Here is a 15,814-nt window from a genome sequence, read left to right on the forward strand (position 1 = left end):
TTTCGTTTTTTTCTTCAGATATATACCCAAGAGTGGAATTGCTGGGTCATATGGTGGTTCCATTTTCAGTTTTCCTTCTTTTTTTTTTAGTAGTTATTTATTCATTTGTTTGCACTGGGTCTTAGTTGCGGCCAGCGGGCTCCTTAGTTGTGGCTCACCAGCTCCTTAGTTGCAGCACATGGGCTCCTTAGTTGCGGCAGGCGGGCTCCTTAGTTGTGGCATGCAAATTCTCAGTTGCAGCATGCATGTGGGATCTAGTTCCCTGACCAGGGGTCAGACCTGGCCCCCCTGCACTGGGAGCATGGAGTCTTATCCACTGCACCACCAGGGAAGTACTGTTTTCCACAGTGGCTGCACCAATCTACAGGCCCACCAACAGTGTACGGTTCTCTCCACACCCTTGCCAGCATTTGTTATTTGAATACCACCTCTCTTTAACAGAGTTTCCAACCAGCTTCCAACCTGCCTAGTCTAATCTATCTTCCATGTACCTTCAAGAGATCTTTCCATAAGAAAAACGGAATCACAAACTCACTTACTAGCTTGAAACCTTTTAGTGGTTCTCCACTGGCCCTTCAGGATAAAGTTCAGATTCTTTAGTGTGACCACAGGGCCCTCCAAGACCTGGCTCCTGCCCATCTCTCCAGCCTCATTCCTCAGAAATCCCTCCTTCCAATCTTTGCTACCTGCTGTGCAACATCTTTACATCTTTACCCTTCCCCATCCTCGTCAGTTTGGAGAACTCCTAAGCTTCAGTCTTCTTTTCACCAAGTAGAGAGGAACATCCTCTGTAAATTCTTCCAGACACATTAACAAGTATTCACTTCCCCCACTGAGCTATCTTGGGATCCTGTGAATTCCCACAGCCCTTAGCATGGTGCCTGACACAGAGAAAAGCCGCAGCAGAGAGTAATCATTCATCGGCAAGTCTCTTCCTGGAGGGCAGGGGCCACGTCTTATTCATCTTTAGTACAAAACGTGGCAAAGAGTAGTCACTCGACAAATGCTTATTAGTTAATCAATAAGTAACCTGTTCTTGGATTCCTTTAAAATCAGAGTATTTGCCTAATACCTTCAAAAGTGACTTTTTGGAAACATATCATTATATTTCCTAATTTCCAAATATATGGAGTTTTGTTTTGGTAACTGATTTCTAGCCGAATTTCCTTGTGGTGGGAGATCATGCATGGTGGTATTTTGAAATATGTTGGAACTCTTTACGATTTTTAAAAAATTTTTTTATTTCTTGGTCGCACCACATGGCATGTGGGATCTTAGTTCCCCAACCAGGGATCAAACTCAAGCCCCCGCAGGCAGTGAAAGTGCAGAGTCTTAACCACTGGACCACCAAGGAAGTCTTTACAATTGTTGTCTTTTTGTTTTTTCAAGCTTTATTGAGGTATGATGGACAATTTTAAAATGTACCCGTTTAAGGTGTACAGTGTGATGATTTGATATATATATATAGCTTGTGAAATGATGATCATAATCAAGTTAATACACATATACACCAACCCACATTTAAGATCTACTCCACAAATTTCAAGTATACAATACAGAATTATTTATCTGTTGTCACTCTAACACACACAGAACTATGGTCATATTAGATCCCTGGAACTTATTCAACTTACAACTGAAAGTTTGTACACTTTGCCAATACTTCTTCATTTCCCCCAGTTTCTAATGTTATAGTTTGGCTTCCCTCTAGAGCAACGAATGTACTTTCTCGTGGACAGACTTAAGACTTCCCCCACACGAACTGGATTTCCTTTTGGAAAAGTAAAACTCTCAAGAGTTCATATACCAATACGTAACTCAAAGGGGCACTTCTCATGTCTTTAAAGCATGTTTCATACAGATTGTTTGAAAATAGAACATAGGAACCCAAATCAGTTCAATTGTTGGCAGAAACCCAGTTCACTCTTGCCCATCCTGATTTATGACCCTGCGTGAGACATACAAATGCTATTTCTCCTCACTCGCCCCCACCCCCTTTCCCTTTGTTTCAAAATGTCAGGCATCTACCCAGAGTTACATTTCACCTTTGCTCTCTGGAAAGGCTGATTGCTTGGGTCATTAATCTTGGCCCAGAAAGAAGGTCCTCACTGCTACCCACTGTGGAAATGATTGGTCCTGGTGCATCCCAGAGAATGGTTTTCTAGGGCTGCGGCGCCAGAAAAATCGAACCCAGAGTGACTGAGTCCGGGACAAGCGCAGCAGTTTTTCACTCAACATCACCTTCTCTGGCTGCTACTTAAGAGAAATGATGTAAAAACTCAGGGAGCCCACGGTGACAGAGCACTAGAGCACAGGCAGACTGCTGCTCCAGGAGAGCAGCTATAAAACCAGCTTTAACCAGAACGCTAGTACCAGTGCTTACAGATTCACACGTGGGCTCCCTTTCTCCTCATGATGGCGCAGCCCACTCCGATTACAGTTGTGGTAAAGGACAGGAAGCTTTGAGCTTCCAACTGCAGCCTCCAGGAGGGATACAGATAAGTGCATTCAAGGCCTGTAGCAGATTCCCAGAATATTTATAGTACACTCACCATGTGCCAGGTACCTCACGCACATCATCTTGTTTAACGCATCAACGATCCTGCTTTCCCTGCCACCCCGATCCCCCACCGCAGGGTGGCCACATAAAATCAGGTCACCAGTCATATTCGAACTAAAAAATCCTTAGTATACGTATGTCCCATGCAGACTTCCCTGGTGGCACAGTGGTTAAGAATCTGCCTGCCAATGCAGGGGACAAGGGTTCCAGCCCTGTTCCGGGAAGATCCCACATGCTGCGGAGCAACTAAGCCCGTGCGCCACAACTACTGAGCCTGTGCTCTAGAGCCCGCGAGCCACAACTACTGAGCCCACATGCCACAACTACTGAAGCCCGTGCGCCTGGAGCCCGTGCTCCGCAACAAGAGAAGCCACCGCAATGAGAAGCCTGCGCACCGCAACGAAGAGTAGCCCCCGCTCACCACAACTAGAGAAAGCACTCACGCAGCAAGAAAGACCCAACGCAGCCAAAAATAAATAAATTAAAAAGAAAAAAAAAGTATGTCCCATGCACTATTTGGGACATACTTACACTAAAAATTATTTGCTGTTTATCTGACATTCACTTTTTAAAAATTCAAGTATAGTTGATTTACAATGTTGTGTTAGTTTCAGGTGTACAGCACAGTGATTCAGTTATACATAAATATATATCTATTCTTTTTCAGATTCTTTTCCCTTATAGTTTATTACAAAATATTGAGTATAGTTCCCTGTGCTATACAGTAGGTCCTCGTTGGTTATCTACTTTATATATAGTAGGATGTATAAATTAATCCCAACCTCCTAATTTATCCCTTTCCCCCTTGGTAATCATAAGTTTGTTTTCTATGTCTGTGGGTCTATAAAATTCACATGTAACTAGGCATCCTAGTTGCATTTTTATTTGCTAAATATGGTAATCATATCTTAGGAGACATTTGGCAATGTCTGTAGACATTTTTTTATTACCATGAGCTTGGGGGAGGAGGGTTACTACTGGCATCTAGTGGGCAGAGGCCAGGGATGCTGCTAAATATTTTATAATGCACAGGGCAGCTCCTTCCACCCCCAAAGAATTATCCAGCCCAAATGTCAATAGTGCCCAGGATGAGATCCTCCTGTAAACTAGTCATTGTGCCCATCTGTGGCACAAGTACTCAAAATTGATAGAGATAATAAGGATATTTTAAAACTTGTTTTCAGACAAAGGTTTGGAAACAAGACTTCAGAAGACTTTAGATTTTATTCCTGTATGAACACATTTTGTTTTTCTGTTAGGTTTTGTTATTAAGTTTTAAGCTCTTTTGATTTTTTTTTTGGCTATGAAATTGATCTACAGGGGTTGCCATTTTTTTCTACTCCTATGCTTTTTTTTCTTTTTTTAAAAAATAAATTTATTTATTTAATTAATTTATTATTTTTGGCTGTGTTGGGTCTTCGTTGCTACTCCTCGTTGTGCTGCACGGGCTCCTCATTGCAGTGCCTTCTCTTGTTGCGGAGCACGGGCTCTAGGCATGTGGGCTCAGTAGTTGTGGCTTGCGGGCTCTAGAGCGCAGGCTCAGTAGTTGTGGTGCACGGGCTTAGTTGCTCCGCGGCACGTGGGATCTTCCCGGACCGGGGCACGAACCCGTGTCCCCAGCATCGGCAGGCGGACTCTCAACCACTGCGCCACCAGGGAAGCCCCCTCATATGCTTTTAAACACACCCTAAAGAACAAGTAAAGGTGGCACACAATAAGAAGAACAAAGGAATGTTTTTTCCCCCTGGGGTTTTGGTAGAGGGCTGCATTCTCCACCAAATGCTTTCTGATAACACCTGCAGCATATAAATGCTTATTACCAAAAAAAAAGGTAATAACGATCTACTTCCTGTAGCATTTGTGTTCTTGTTTCATAGTGTGGGAAAGTTTGCTCTTAAAATTCCCTGCTAATCCTCAGGGATGGGGAAACAGTGCCATTAGTAGAAGCACCTTTAACCACCTGACCCAACAAGGTCACTCTAGCAGAGCCGGGGCCACTCAGCAGGAGGGGCCACACTGGGTTCCAAAGACCTGCACTCAGAACTCTGGGAAACATGTATTCTCTTCAGGTCGTCTCAGCGCCTGCGTCCTGGGGTCCACCTCTCTGTTCCCATGCCTCATCCAGCCCCATGATATCACCATCACCAAAGTTCACTACCTTCTCTCAGCACTCACAGCCATCATCCGTAATGACTCACCTTTTCTTCCCTTCTGCCTGATCTCCTCCTCAAACCCTGCTGCTTCATTTTCCAGTGTCCTGGAGGATGGCTCAGTAAGTCCACCTCAACAACGAAATGCTTTACTCCAGCCTCAACCTTTCCACTCTCCCCATTCCGTTTTGAACTTGCCCATGAGTGACTCCCCTTTTGTCTACCTGCTGAATACAGTATCAAGATTCCCTTTTTCCTATCTTGAGCTCCTTGTATCCCAGGGGGCTCCTCCTGCCCTAAGCAGAGTCCCTATGGGCACGCAATGACCAGCCTTTCAGATATGCTCAGATAACATACTCATCTTAGGCTCCAGTGGGACGTGGCTACAACCCCCTTTATAGATTTAAAAACTGAAGATTAAAAAAAAAAATCAGCCTTAGCACTGAATTACCATTGTTCAACATCATTGGTCTTCAGGGTCATGCAAATTAAAACCACAGTGAGACACCATTCCATGCCCACCTAGGGCTGGCAACGATGTGGGGCAACTGGAACTCTCAGACATTACTGGTGAGAGTGTAAAATGGTACAACTTTAGTTTCTTAAAAAATTAAACACACGTCTACCCTGTGATCCAGAAATCCTACTCCTGGGTATTTATCGAAGAGAAATGAAAGTGTAAGCAGAGCTGAAGCTGCTCAAAAGACTTGTATAAAAATGGTCAGAGAGGGCTTCCCTGGTGGCGCAGTGGTTAAGAATCTGCCTGCCAATGCAGGGGACACGGGTTCAAGCCCTGGTCCGGGAAGATCCCACATGCTGCGGAGCAACTGGGCCCGTGCACCACAATTACTGAGCCTGCGCTCTAGAGCCCCCGAGCCACAACTACTGAAGCCCGTGTGCCTAGAGCCCGTGCTCCGCAATAAGAGAAGCCACCGCAATGAGAAGCCCACACACTACAACGAAAAGTAGCCCCCGCATAGCAACGAAGACCCAATGCGGCCAAAAATAAAAATAAATAAAACAAATAAATTTATATTAAAAAAAATGGTCAGAAAGCAGCCTTTAGGAAAATTAAAATTAACCCCTCTCCTCACCCCAAAAAAGCCCCACATAAAACTGCAGGCAACTCAAATGTCCATCAATGGGAGAATGGAGGAACACATTATGTGAATCTATATACAGAGATTCTATTTTACAATAAAAAGGAATGAACTACTGATACATGCAACATTATGAATTTATCAATGAATTTTTAAAACATTATGCTGAGTTAAAGAAGCCAGAAAGTTCTATACTTGACTTCTGTGAAATTCAGGAATGGGCAGAACTAATCTTTGGCTATAGAAATCAGAACAGTGGTTGACTTTGGGGTGGGGAGTGGAGGGGCTGACTGAAAATGGGTATAATACCCCATTTATCTTGATTTGGGTGGTGGTTACATGGATGTATACAATTGTCAAAATCCGTAGAAGGGCACACTTAAGAGGAATCTTTTTGTGTGTAAATTACAACCTCAATTTAACAAAGAGTGGTCAGATGACAACAGGAGCAAGATTACATTATCAGTAATATACCAAAGCTCCAGGCATAGGACTAGATACTTTATAAACTAATCTGATTTGGAAGCCTTCAGACTGTATTGCTTTGGGCTTAGCACTATGTCAACTGGTTGTGTCTGAACAGACAACATTCTTTTTGCTTTTAACAGCAGAGGTGATCAAAGGCCAGGCAGGGCTCAGGTTCCATACTGAAGCTCCTTCCACTCTCTTGGCCAAGCTCTCCCGGACAAAGGTAACTCCTGAAGAGGGAGTTCCTAACCCTGGGGACTAGGGAAACGCAGGCCATTCCTCCTTGCCAAAGGGAGATTTCCTGAGGCAGTTGCCCTTCTGATCGTGACCATGCTATGCTGCCCTGGTCTCTAGCAGCCATCTAGATGCATCACATACAAACTACAGCCTGCAGTGAACCGCCACACAGACCGGAGTTACTGCTTCTAAGGATTCAAACTACAGAAGAGATAGTTCTGACTTTTGTGACCTCAATGAGGACTTCACCTTCTACCGTATATCTCCTAGCCAAACTCCTGACACACACACACACAGGAGCTAGAAAGAACATTTAGCCCCAGAGGCAGCAATAATTGTGAGATTATTGAATAAGATTACATGTTAATTAATAAGATTAATAGATAAGTAGGGAAAGCAAGTAATTTCTTTGCTTAACTCAGGGGCTCTCGAAGTTTGGTAGCTAAAGAACGCTTGTGGAGGTTTCTAAATTCCACGGATGCCTCGAGGTCGGTGTGAAGTCTGACAACCCGTCTGGATAAGCTAAGTGGAGGTGTGCTTTGATACAGAGTTAGATTAAGGAAGATTTTTAAAAAAGGTGTTCAGAAGTCTAGCAGTCATTTTCGTTTGGTAGGAGGCAGGTTGAAGAAGTTTAAGTGCAATTTTAGAGACTGACAAGCTTAGTAACGAGGAGGAATTTGCTGGTCAAGTTTGTTTTATAAATGCCTTTGTCTTCTGAGGGCGAGGTGAAGATATGAACTGGCCAGTGTTTGTTAGTTTCATGAAGGTCTTGAAAAGATGAACATAGTGACATTTTAAAGGGGAGGCAGATCAAAAAGAAGATTTGGGAGTGGGCGGTATTCTGGCTGGGAAATGAGTTTCCATGGAAACATTCTCCTTCCATCAGAGTCCAGTTTGCACAAAGGCAAACCAAACAGAGTTTTAAAAAATACCTCACGAGCTCTCTGATAGACTGAGTTTCCAGAGGTGACAAAGGAAGGAAAAGTTTCTGACATTAAATCAGGACAGGCACAAATTACAAAGCTAAAATGCACCCCTTGTCCATTCTAGGGTGTTCTAAGAAATGGTAGACTGTGATTAACCCTAACCAACACTGGGGGGCACCCTGGCTTCATAGGATACAGACATGAGGTGCTTTTAAAAGGCTTTTCCCTGCTGACCTTTACCTGCAAGTCTGAGGGGAAGCTGGAATCAAGTCAGACTCCCTGTCCTAAAAGCTAAGCCCACGAAAGTTGTTGCGCTTTTTCTTTCCTGCAGGGTTGTCGTTCACATGCATTCTAAGTCAACTGCTGCACTCTTAAATTAGACCTGGCAGGGTACCTGCCCTGGGGGGATAAATACATAGATTGGAAAGGTAGGGTGCCCTCCAGCTCTGAGGGCTAGAGACCCAGCCAGGGGCAGCCAAAGCACAAAGCAGCCTCAGTGAGGGTTAGAATCTAAGGTGGAGCTATTAAGGGTTGGAGATCAGTATTGTTTAAAGTGAAAATCCAGACAGACTGGTTCAAGATGGCGGAGTAGAAGGACGTGTGCTCACTCCCTCTGGCAAGAGCACTGGAATCACAACTAACTGCTGAACAATCATCGACAGAAAGACACTGGAACTCATCAAAAAAGATACCCCACATCCAAAGACAAAGGAGAAGCCACAGTGAGACGGTAGGAGGGGCGCAGCCACAGTAAAATCAAATCCCATAGCTGCTGGTGGGTGACGCACAGACTGGAGAACGCTTATCCCACAGAAGTCCACCCACTGGAGTGAAGGTTCTGAGCCCCACGTCAGGCTTCCCAACCTGGGGGTCCGGCAACGGGAGGAGGAATTCCCAGAGAATCAGACTTTGAAGGCTACTGGGATTTGATGCAGGACTTCGACAGGACTGGGGGAATCAGAGACTCCACTCTTGGAGGGCACACACAAAGTAGTGTGCGCATTGGGACCCGGGGGAAGGAGCAGTGACCCCACAGGAGACTGAACCAGACCCACCTGCTGCTGTTGGGGGGGTCTCCCGCAGAGGCAGGGGGTGGCTGTGTCTCACCATGAGGACAAGGACACTGGGAGCAGAAGTTCTGGGAAGTACTCCTTGGCGTGCGCCCTCCCAGAGTCCACCATTAGCCCCACCAAAGAGCCCAGGTAGGCTCCAGTGTTGCCTCGCCTCAGGCCAAACAACCAACAGGGAGGGAACCCAGCCCCACCCATCAGCAGACAAGCAGTTTAAAGTTTTACTGAGCTCTGCCCACCAGAGCAACACCCAGCTCTACCCACCACTAGTCCCTCCCATCAGGAAGCTTGCAAAAGCCTCTTAGATAGCCTCATCCACCAGAGGGCAGGCAGCAGAAGCAAGAAGAACTACAATCCTGCAGCCTGTGGAACAAAAACCACACTCACAGAAAGACAGACAAGATGAAAAGGCAGAGGGTTACGTACCAGATGAAGGAACAAGATAAAACTGCAGAAAAACAATTAAATGAAGTGGAGATAGGCAACCTTCCAGAAAAAGAATTCAGAATAATGAGAGTGAAGATGATCCAGGACCTCGGAAAAAGAATGGAGGCAAAGACTGAGAAGATGCAAGAAATGTTTAACAAAGAACTAGAAGAATTAAAGAACAATCAAACAGAGATGAACAATACAATAACTGAAATGAAAACTACACTAGAAGGAATCAATAGCAGAATAACTGAAGCAGAAGAACAGATAAGTGACCTGGAAGACAGAATGGTGGAATTCACTGCTGCGGAAGAGTATAGAGAAAAAAGAATGAAAAGAGGACTTCCCTGGTGGCGCAGTGGTTAAGAATCCGCCTACCGATGCAGAGAACATGGGTTTGAGCCCTGGTCCAGGAAGATCCCACATGCCAGGGAGCAACTAAGCCCGTGCGTCACAACTACTGAGGCTGTGCTCTAGAGTCCATGAGCCACAACTACCGAGCCTGTGTGATGTGACTACTGAAGTCTCAATGCCTAGAGCCTGTGCTCCACAACAAGAGAAGCCACTGCAATGAGGAGCCCGCGAACTGCAATGGACAGTAGCCCCCGCTTGCTGCAACTAGAGAAAGACCGTGCATAGCAATGAAGACCCAATACAGCAAAAAATAAATAAATAAATTTATTAAAAAAAAGAAAAGAATGAAAAGAAATGAAGACAGCCTAAGAGACCTCTGGGACAACATTAAACGCAACAACATTCGCATTATAGGGGTCCCAGAAGGAGAAGAGAGAGAGAAAGGACCCAAGAAAATATTTGAAGAGATTATAGTCGAAAACTTCCCTAACATGGGAAAGGAAATAGCCACCCAAGTCCAGGAAGCACAGAGAGTCCCAGGCAGGATAAACCCAAGGAGAAACACGCCAAGACACATAGTAATCAAATTGACAAAAATTAAAGACAAAGAAAAATTATTGAAAGCAACAAGGGAGAAATGACAAATAATATACAAGGGAACTCCCATAATGTTAACAGCTGATTTCTCAGCAGAAACTCTACAAGCCAGAAGGGAGTGGCATGGTATCTTTAAAATGAGGAAAAGGAAGAACCTACAACCAAGATTACTCTACCTGGCAAGGATCACATTCAGATTTGATGGAGAAATCAAAAGCTTTACAGACAAGCAAAAGCTAAGAGAATTCAGCACCACCAAACCAGCTCTACAACAAATGCTAAAGGAACTTCTCTAAGTGGGAAACACAAGAGAAGAAAAGGACCTACAACAATAAGCCCATAACAATTAAGAAAATGGTCATAGGAACATACATATTGATAATTACCTTAAACGTGAATGGATTAAATGCTCCAACCAAAAGACACAGGCTCACTGAATGGATACAAAAACAAGACCCATATATATGCTGTCTACAAGAGACCCACTTCAGACCTAGGGACACATACAGACTGAAAGTGAGGGTATGGAAAAAGATATTCCATGCAAATGGAAATCAAAAGAAAGCTGGAGTAGCAATACTCATATCAGATAAAATAGACTTTAAAATAAAGCATGTTACAAGAGACAAGGAAGGACACTACATAATGATCAAGGGATCAATCCAAGAAGAAGTTATAACAATTGTAAATATATACGCACCCAACATAGGAGCACCTCAATACATAAGGCAAATGCTAACAGCTATAAAAGAGGAAATCTAGAGTAACACAATAATAGTGGGGGACTTTAACACCTCACTTACACCAATGGACAGATCATTCAAACAGAAAATTAATAAGGAAACACAAGCTTTAAATGACACCATAGACCAGATAGATTTAATTGATATTTATAGGACATTCCATCCAAAAACAGCAGATTGCACTTTCTTCTCAAGTGCGCAGAGAACATTGTCCAGAACAGATCACATCTTGGGTCACAAATCAAGCCTCAGTAAATTTAAGAAAATTGAAATCATATCAAGCATCTTTTCTGACCACAATGCTATGAGATTAGAAATCAGTTACAGGGAAAAAAATGTAAAAAACACAAACATATGGAGGTTAAACAATACATTACTAAATAACCAAGACATCATTGAAGAAATCAAAAAATACCAAGAGACAAATGGCAACAAAAGCACGACGATCCAAAACCTATGGAATGCAGCAAAAGCAGTTCTAAGATGGAAGTTTATAGCAATACAAGCCTACTTCAAGAAACAAGAAAAATCTCAAATAAACAATCTAACCTTACACCTAAAGGAACTAGAGAAAGAAGAACAAACAAAACCCAAAGTTAGTAGAATGAAAGAAATCATAAAGATCAGAGCAGAAATAAATGAAATAGAAACAAAGAAAACAATAGCAAAGATCAAAAAAACTAAAAGCTGGTTCTTTGATAAGATAAACAAAATTGATAAACCTTTAGCCAGAGTCATCAAGAAAAAGAGGGAGAGGACTCAAATCAATAAAATTAGAAATGAAAAAGGAGAAGTTACAACAGACACCGCAGAAATACAAAGCATCCTAAGAGGCTACTACAAGCAACTCTATGCCAACAAAATGGACACCCTGGAAGAAATGGACAAATTCTTAAAAGGGTTTCACCTTGCAAGACTGAAGCAGGAAGAAATAGAAAATATGAACAGACCAATCACAAGTAATGAAATTGAAACCGTGATTAAAAATCTTCCAACAAACTAAAGTCCAGGACCAGATGGCTTCACAGGTGAATTCTATCAAACATTTAGAGACGAGCTAACACCCATCCTTCTCAAACTCTTCCAAAAATTTGCAGAGGGAGGAACACTCCCAAACTCATTTTATGAGGCCACCATCACCCTGATACCAAAACCAAAGATACTACAAAAAAAGAAAATTACAGACCAATATCACTGATGAATATAGATGCAAAAATCCTCAACAAAATACTAGCAAACAGAATCCAACAACACATTAACAGGATCATACACCATGATCAAGTGGGATTTATCCCTGGGATGCAAGGATTCTTCAATATACACAAATCAATCAATGTGATACACCATATTAACAAATTGAAGGATAAAAATCATATGATCATCTCAACAGATGCAGAAAAAGCTTTTGACAAAATTCAACACCCATGTATGATAAAAACTCTCCAGAAAGTGGGCATAAAGGGAACCTACCCCAACATAATAGAGGCCATATATGACAAACCCACAGCAAACATCATTCTCAATGGTGAAAAACTGAAAGCATTTCCTCTAAGATCAGGAACAAGACAAGGATGTCCACTCTCACCACTATTATTCAACATAGTTTTGAAGTCCTAGTCACGGCAATCACAGAAAAAAAAGAAATGAAAGGAATACAAATTGGAAAAGAATAAGTAAAACTGTCACTGTTTTCAGATGACATGATACTATACATAGAGAATCCTAAAGATGCCACCAGAAAACTACCAGAGCTAATCAATGAATTTGGTAACACTGCAGGACACAAAATTAATGCACAGAAATCTCTTGCATTCCTATACACTAATGAATGAAAAATCTGAAAGAGAAATTAAGGAAACATTCCCATTTACCATTACAACAAAAAGAATAAAATACCTAGGAATAAACCTACCTAGGGAGACAAAGACCTGTATGCAGAAAACTATAAGACACTGATGAAAGATATTAAAGATGATACAAACAGATGGAGAGATATACCATGTTCTGGGATTAGAAGAATCAATAGTGTGTAAATGACTCTACTGCCCAAAGCAATCTACAGATTCAGTGCAATCCCTATAAAATTACCAATGGCATTTTTTTACAGAACTAGAACAAAAAATCTTAAAATTTGTACAGAGACACAAAAGACCCTGAATAGCCAACGCAGTCTAAAGGGAAAAAAACGGAGCTGGAGGAATCAGACTCCCTGACTTCAGACTATACTACAAATCTACAGTAATCAAGACAATATGGTACTAGCATAAAAACAGAAATATAGATCAATGGAACAGGATTGAAAGCCCAGAGGTAAACCCATGCACCTATGTTCAACTAATCCATGACAAAGGAGGCAAGGATATACAATGGAGAAAAGACAGTCTCTTCAATAAGTGGTTCTGGGAAAACTGGACAGCTACATGTAAAAGAATGAAATTAGAACACTCCCTAACACCACACACAAAAATAAACCCAAAGTAGATTAGAGACCTAAATGTAAGACTGGACACTATAAAACCCTTAGAGGAAAACATAGGAAGAACACTCTTTGACATAAATCACAGCAAGATCTTTTTTGATCCACCTCCTACAGTAACGGAAATAAAAAGAAAAATAAACAAATGGGACCTAATGAAACTTAAAATCTTTTACAAAGCAAGGGAAACTACAAACAAGATGAAAAGACAACCCTCAGTATGGGAGAAAATATTTGCAAATGAATCAACAGACAAATGATTAATCTCCAAAATATATAAACAGCTCATGCAGCTCAATTTAAAAAAAAACAAACAACCCAATCCAATAATGGGCAGAAGACCTAAATAGACATTTCTCCAAAGAAGACATACAGATGGCCAAGAAGCACATGAAAAGCTGCTCAACATCACTAATTATTAGAGAAATGCAAATCAAAACTACAATGAGGTATCACCTCACACCAGTTAGAATGGGCACCATCAGAAAATCTACAAACAACAAATGCTGGAGAGGGTGTGGAGGAAAGGGCACCCTCTTGCACTGTTGGTGGGAATGTAAATTGATACAGCCACTATGGAGAACAGTATGGGCATTCCTTAAAAAACTAAAAATAGAATTACCATATGACCCAGCAATCCCACTACTGGGCATATACCCAGACAAAACCGTAATTCAAAAAGACACATGCACCCCAATGTTCATTGCAGTACTATTTATAATAGCCAGGTCATGGAAGCAACCTAAATGCCTATCGACAGAAGAATGGATAAAGAAGATGTGGTATAAATATACAATGGAATATTACTCAGCCATAAAAAGGAATGAAATTGGGTCATTTGTAGAGATGTGGATGGACCTAGAGACTGTCATACAGAGTGCAGTAAGTCAGAAAGAGAAAAACAAATATCATATATTAACACATATATGTGGAACCTAGAAAAATGGTACAGATGAACTGGTTTGCAGGGCAGAAATAGAGACACAAGTGTAGAGAACAAACATGTGGACACCAAGCGGGGAAAGTGGCGGGGGTCGTGGTGGGATGAATTGGGAGATTGGGATTGACATGTATACACTAATATGTATAAGATGGATAACTAATAAGAACCTCCTGTATAAAATAAATAAATAAAATAAAATTCAAACAATAAAGTGGAAATCCTTGCCCACCGTTTCTTAAAAAGACCATAGCACATATTCTGCAACCCACCTGCCATCTCTTTGTTAGGTTTTGAGTTTTTAAAAAGGGACCAGGGGGACTTCCCTGGCGGTCCAGTGGTTAACTTCGCCTTCCAATGCAGGGGGTGTAGCTTCAATCCCCGGGTGGGGAGCTAAGATCCCACATGCCCCACGGAAAAAAAAACCGAAACATAAAAGAGAAGCAATATTGTAACGAATTCAATAAAGACTTTAAAAATGGTCCACATCAAAAAAAGTCTTTAAAAAAGTAAATAAATAAAAAGGGATCAGGAAAAACAATCTTGACAGTGTACTTCGTATCTACGAGGGGCTGAAGTGAGGCAGTCCACTCTCTAGTGGACCAGGGCTTAGCAGAATCCCGGGGAAGAGCTGGGGGTATCCTGGTGTGACAGCTCATATGGATATCACCGGGCCAGGGGGTTTGGTTTTAATGGGCACAAGCATGGTGCAGCAAATGAAAAGGTTATTTGAAACCAACCCACAATCTGAGATGTGGGTAGGCAAAGTCTGATGGAGCAAAGAAATACCTACTTACTTGGATACAGACCTCAGCTGGGACAGTGGGGCCTGAGGGCAACTCTGGGGTCACAATAAAGAAAGAAGTGTGAGTCTGTGAGGGGCAGTATGAGAAAAGGACTCTAAAATCAGGGCCGAGGGAAAGAAACACGATGGACATGCTGGGGCAGAGGAGGACAGGGACATGGGAGAAATGGATGACATGAGAAGATGCTCTTCAGACTCACCGGTCTGATATTCAAACCGCTTCATATAATTATAACCAGAGAACATTCATGAATGCTTGTCTGGGAAAACAGGGACCAAACAGAAACTATTGAGCTAGAAACATATCTTAAGAGTTAAAGTATTATGGTTCTGACAATTCCTACCAGGAAAAAAGTTTTCCTGTATGAAAAAAAATCTTTGGTCACCTTGATGTATTAGAAATTAGTAACGAGAACCACAGAACTTAATAATAGCCTTACAATTGAACAGCTGTTTTTCCTCTTTCCATGGGATAGGGAAAAGCTCAAAATCTTTGGTTAGCAGAGAACTTCCTGACAGTGAGTACTAAAAATTGTAGATGAAGTAAAATCCACTGGGCGGTGGGGCGCGGTTGGGCGGGGGATCATTCTAAAAGAAATAAAAATCAACCCTGAGAGTCTCATTTGTCTGGTATGACCTGGAAGAGGGTAGACTTGATTCAAAAGGATTCTTTTGATCACTTTACTTTACCCTCAAATAGCACTTTGTTGTTTCCTAGTTGTAAAAACAATACATGCATATGTGGCAAATTCAAGCAACATAGAATACAACGTAAAAGAAAGCAAATCACCCCAAGTTTCATCACCCAGAGATAAACATCATTAACATTTTGGATTGAGTACAATTATTAGCATTTACTTAAGCCATGAGAAGATATACTTTAGTAAGAGTCTTGGGAAAAGGAGAAGTTTCATTCACAAAGAGTTTTGAAGTATGCAACCTTGGTTCACAATATGTTG

General features: G+C 42.0%; 1 protein-coding gene across 1 annotated transcript in view; it reads right to left on the reverse strand.

The window, feature by feature from the left end:
* Positions 1 to 15,814, reverse strand: part of SV2C (synaptic vesicle glycoprotein 2C) — a 245,242-nt gene that overhangs the window by 49,648 nt on the left and 179,780 nt on the right. The gene's annotated exons all lie outside the window — the stretch shown is intronic.

The sequence above is a fragment of the Aethalodelphis obliquidens genome, unplaced genomic scaffold (genome assembly GCF_003676395.1).
Source record: "Aethalodelphis obliquidens isolate GAN/ISIS:26980383/991018 unplaced genomic scaffold, ASM367639v1 scaffold4, whole genome shotgun sequence".
In the NCBI taxonomy this organism is placed as follows: domain Eukaryota; kingdom Metazoa; phylum Chordata; class Mammalia; order Artiodactyla; family Delphinidae; genus Aethalodelphis; species Aethalodelphis obliquidens.